The sequence below is a fragment of the Rhopalosiphum padi genome, chromosome 2 (genome assembly GCF_020882245.1).
Source record: "Rhopalosiphum padi isolate XX-2018 chromosome 2, ASM2088224v1, whole genome shotgun sequence".
Lineage (NCBI taxonomy): Eukaryota > Metazoa > Arthropoda > Insecta > Hemiptera > Aphididae > Rhopalosiphum > Rhopalosiphum padi.
Genome location: NC_083598.1, coordinates 35,718,277 through 35,724,276, shown reverse-complemented (window position 1 = coordinate 35,724,276; position 6,000 = coordinate 35,718,277).

Genomic DNA, 6,000 nt, shown 5'->3' with positions numbered 1-6,000 from the left:
CTGATGTTGAATAATTTTGAGAAATTAAAAAATGTTATGTTAGTAAATAAAAAAATAATCAAAGAAAAATCGTTAAAGGTCATATTATAAAAAACAAATTTTTAGCGTTTAGTCACAAGATGTAAAATGCTAAATGCTTCAAAAAAAGGTTAGCTGTTGTATGCAATACACGACGAAGGCGTCTTTCTTAATAGCTATGTCGTCTATATTACACTCTTGGGTCCGATTCTCATAAGATAATACAAACATCATTTTTAAACTGACGTAATTTATATTTTTATAGGATTTGTTGGTATATACGAAACGATGTTGTAGCCCTCTCAGTGTGTTGATTATAAAGGGATATCGCTGTTAAAATGAGTTTTTTAAAGCCGCTGTAGCCTGCACAAACTCAATGAATAATATTCTTCCATAAACCAAATTTAAAGAAAAATATAAATAAAACTAATGAATATTTCATTACGTGACAGAGTATTACTTTCGTCACGTATTGAATTTTTAGGCGTTTACAAAAAATATATAATATGCAAATTCCAAGTAAGAAAACTTCACATTTACGCCACCTAAAACCACATTTAGAAAGGATCAACGGGATTTTGTCAAAATGCTCACGATTTCTGTTTTCTAAAAGCGCCTGTTATCCACCAACGCCAGAGTATATTACGTGATGAGGATTTATGATCGTCAGAACGGAGTGTGACTATACTCAACCACTAATATTTCACACTTACCATAATAATAATTATTCCGGAGACGTTTGCACTTGTTATATTTCGCCGTCCTCCGGACACCCTATGGTATACGTTGTTGGCTGGTCGCGGTAAACGACAACGATAATAACAATATGGCCAGAAATCCGACGGTGGTTCCCTGGGGTCGGAGGCAATTAAAAAATTAGGGAAACCATTAATAGAAGTGCTTTGCGGACCGGCGCAGATGGCTAAAATAATCATAATAAAAACCAGACCGACAGACCCCGTGGTACCTACGTTTTTATTCTCGAATCCGTTTTAAACGTCCACGATGCGCATTCGTGTTATCGTTATTTTACTACGGCTATTCACCATAATATTATTATTTTTATAATAAGCCGCTGGGTGCTGACTAACGAAAAATATAATATTTGAACGACGGTAGAGTTGAATGGAATGATATAAATTAGTACTTATTAATATTAAACGAATGACAAAGTGCATAGTATAATAATGAACCAACCAATGAAATAAAAGAATAGAATGGTATACATAAATGTCATTATATTGTCTTATTAAAATTGTATTAACCAAACGGCAAAATATATTTTCACTCAATTGCACTCAATAACTACTCAAGGTTAGGTTTAAAATATAAAATTAACTTCCACGAAGTTGGTCATCCGGGCTTTCACGCAGATACTTTGACCAAACGACTGTCAATATTTAATAATCTTTTATAGCAATTATCATTAAATAATTTACAACCTCTCGACTTTGTCCTATGGACTTCAGACTTGTTCCACATTTAGCAACTGATAAATGTAACATATTTAAAAACATTTAAAACTTTGTTTTTTACGAGTTTTATATAGCAAAATAAATTCGAGTAACTTTTTAAAATTTTGATTTTGAACACGAAGCGTACATAATACAAATTGTGTAATGCTGGTCGTTATTCGTTAAGAGTTGATAAATTCTAACTGTATACTTTGAAGTATTTTATGTCAAAGTCTATGAGCCAACTTGATTTTTTACGAGCGATATATTATTATGTGATCATTGTTTTACATTAAAAAAACGACAAGAACGATTAAACTCTGTGGAAACCGGCGATGACAGACACGTATTTTCTTTTTTATACACATTATTATACTGCAATACATATTATTATACTCTTGCAAACCGGAAACAAAATTACGATTATTGCTGGTTATTATTATTTTGTGTACTGCAGATATCCTCTTCGGAAATCAGTGTTTATTGTGTGTTCATGTAAATATATATATATATATATATATATATATATTTGTTGAATATAAAATCAACGGTTCTGTGGAATTTACATAAACAATAAAATAACAAGCCGTTCAAACTCGAACACTGTTTGCGAAATAATAATGATAAAATATCCGGTCCGTCCCGCGATGACTTGCCACCCGTTCGTCATTAGCCGTATATTGTTGTTTTTTCTCCGCTGGCGCGTTCCTGCGGCGCAGCGGTATATAATATTATAAAGCATCATATTTTGTTACCGGAAAAATACACGGAGACCCGGCTTGATGGAAATCGATCTAATCGGCGGACGATCGCCCGCATATTTAATGGTTCGCAAACTGAATTTATCGCGGACGTTTAGTATAGGTGAGCGTCCCTGCCCGACGCCGCCGCCGGCCTGTGTCGCGTGGTCGGTGGGAATATACTTTTCAGCACATTTTTAACTCCGCTAAAACCGTGTACAACTGTCTCCCGCGACGCATATAAAAAAGGACGAGTCATTAAATTCGTTTATCGTGTAGACAATAATTTCTGCACGTTTGTCGGGATTATAAACCTGCGCGAGGTCTCTGTTCGGTGTGTGTGGCCGGTGTAAAACAATACTCTCGTACTGCAAGTGATGGTTTTATTTGTCCATAAAATCAATCTGTTTCGAAAGCGCACTCGCGCAATACTCCTACGCATGCACACACACACACACACACACACACACACACACATACACACATATACTCACTCATTCGTACACCATACATGCGCATACACACATTCACACGTCCGTGCGCCAGTAATATTATATTATATTTTATATACACTGCACAGTGCTCGTGTGTTTACTAATGGTATTTGTGAGGCTTCGGATGGCCGGACTGACGAAATAACGTGTATACAAGCGACTGCGATCAATTCCGATGTCGCCAATGATAATAATATTATAATAATGAAATTCAATTAGACATCGGTTCTCAAACACGTTCGTAATATTAAACGCATTCGTCAGTGCTCGTATTTTGACAGTGATAAATAAATAGACATAAAATATGTGCGATCCTGATACGCGTTTTCAGAGTAAAAATTGTACGTTTAAATATTTTATTTTTATATACATATTTTATTTGCTCGTATTATACACGATCCTTATGCGGTATTCGGATTACCTGTTCTTTTAATAATTTTTAATTACAATATTATTATTGTAGACGATTTTCGATTCAGTTTTTATAAAAATCATAGAAATTTTACTTATTTTATTAATACATCTTCAATCCGAATGCATTTTATTATTTTATTCATGATTTTTTATTTTCTATCAGCTTAGCTTTTAAATATATTTATTTATAGAGATTAAATGAGTTGTCGGAATGTTGAATGTTGAATAATGTTGGTAATTTTAAGTGTACTAGTTTACCAGCCAAATCAACTACAAGCATACATTATAAATTTAATATAATTTAGGTACCTACTTATTAATAGTTGTAACTATATTGCTGGAGAGCGAGAAATTGTCAGAAAAACATTTTGCAAGAAATTAATAACGACTGGGGTTATTTTTATTGTATTGCGTTTTTATGTATATTTTTCCAGTACATCATTTTATGGTCTGGTTCAATAGTTATTACGCTTCCGAATGGATAAATCGTTAATATTATAACAACGAAACAAATTCACTGCAGCGAGAATAATAACAATGGCAAATAAATATGTTTGAACACTGTCATTTAGTACAGTCCTGGTCGAACAAGGATCTTCCCATATACTGCAGGGTCGACCGCCAATCGCCATATATTTATATTACCAAGTCAGGGGGAGAAATTATTATTGGAGTAGATTTTCTAGTATGGTGCCTTTATGGGAAAACGGACGGTGTACTGATCATGTCTTACGCTGGCTTGGCAATAAATCAGTACGAAAGGATGACACGGCGCAGGTCCTGTGGTGGACGAGACGCGGAAAACCGTAAAGGTTTTCATTCTCCTTACATGTACGTGTACGTTATTACGCTGTCCTTCTTATTCCCCGCTCTGGCGAGACCCCGCGTGTCACCTGCTCTACAGACGAAAACATTCTCGTTATTTCGTCTCAAACGCTTTTGTTCCGAATGAAAAAGTGCGAGGGCCGAAAAGAAATACTTCTACTGCAACAACTGTGACTATATATGCGCTGTCAAACGCCCGAAACAAATTTTTCACACATATCGTGTTTAAATAATTGTACTGGGACTGGTGGTGACATGGTGTCGACTGCAAGACAACCAGCAAGCTCGACATCGAATCGTATTATCACGTCCGTGTTCATGGTCATAAACCGTAAGTCCGATATGAACGTCTCGTATGAGTATATGCAGATAATATGAAGATTGCGTTTTTGATTTCGAACGATAACAAATTATAGACAAAACGATTTGTACACATAAAATGCATATAAATAATATCAGTATGGTTTAGAATTTTAGGTATGTATTTATTATCCATTAATTACTATAATAACAATTTTATTAATATAAAATGTTACTTTTTATATATCTAAGTTTCTGAGCAAAGTGACGAATTTATTGATTTAACAAATAAGTGTTTTTGTTTTTTAAATTTTTATAATTTTGGTTATGTATACCGTATACGTTTTAATGCTTCATTTAAAACGTCGAGAGTGGATTTTAATAAATAATTGGATTTATTTATTATTTACGGGAGTTTAAAAATATTCTTAGTTCGTTTTAAAATAATTAGGAAAACAAAAAATAAAAATAGAAAAAACCAGGAATTTTTCATAATACCAGTTCACAATAATCAATTTTATTTTTTTGTTGTAATTCAAAAATAAATCACTATTAACATAAAATATTAATATAGGTAAGCATTTGGTATGGTATATTTTTCAAAAATTGTTTGATTTTTTTATTATGTTTTTATTGAATTTAAGTTAATGGTAATAGTAATAAATTATATCAGTATTATATACGTATTTTAGAACCGATGATATAATAAATGCTATATTTTCGTCCAATATTAAATCAATCTCAAGTATTGTTTATAATAAAATAAATCATTACGATAGTTATACAATTATAATATAAATAAACATTAAAATATGCTTAGTAATATAGGCTGACAGATTATATAATCAGGATTGTTTTTCGTATGCAATAATTTATATTTATATTTTTATTTATACTTACCTACAATTATTTATTTATTTCATATTCAACACAACCATTACAGCGACATTACACTCGACAGTCGACACTTGTTGTTCAACAGAAAGGTACCTACTTGCCTATTTTTAAAAATTAACACTTGATATTTATTAATTATATATTTCAGAAAACGGTAAACGGATTCGTAATAATGGGATATGTGGCTTAAAATATAGTAAATAAAAAAATGCCTAATTTCAGAAACATTAAACCTAAAAAAAAAAAAAACTATAAAAGTGTTTCATTTTTAAACGGTTAATATTTTGATGATTTTAATCTTACACATTTATGTGTTTTCTGTAGGACATAAAAACGGTTTTCCATTTATTTTAGTTAAATATAAGTCACAATATGACATTAAGTATTATAACATAAGATGCCATTAAAATTTTTATTCCTACAATATCGTAGTTCATAAAAATAAATATGATTTTAGAGTAAGAAAACAATATTTTATTATGATTGTATTTTGCCATAAACATTTTTCTTGGATCGATTAAACAAAGAAATGCAAAAGTGTTGGTGTACGTATTTAGTATTTTATTTCAATCGACTCATAAAATACAAAAATTTCTCAAAATAATGATTTTATTTAAAGGTATTAACGTAGGTAAGGTATATTATAACAACCACAATCGAATAAAATACAATTTGTATGTCCCCAAATTCGAAGAATAATACTTTGAAGTCTGCTTTCATTTAATAATTCTTATTATCGACCGTACAGTATAATAAACGGTATACTAGAGCCACTTCAACGTCTGTCGTCGGATCATTATTTCTTCAGCTGTTGAGGTTTTGAACAAATTTATTTTCGCCTGACATACGAACAATGAA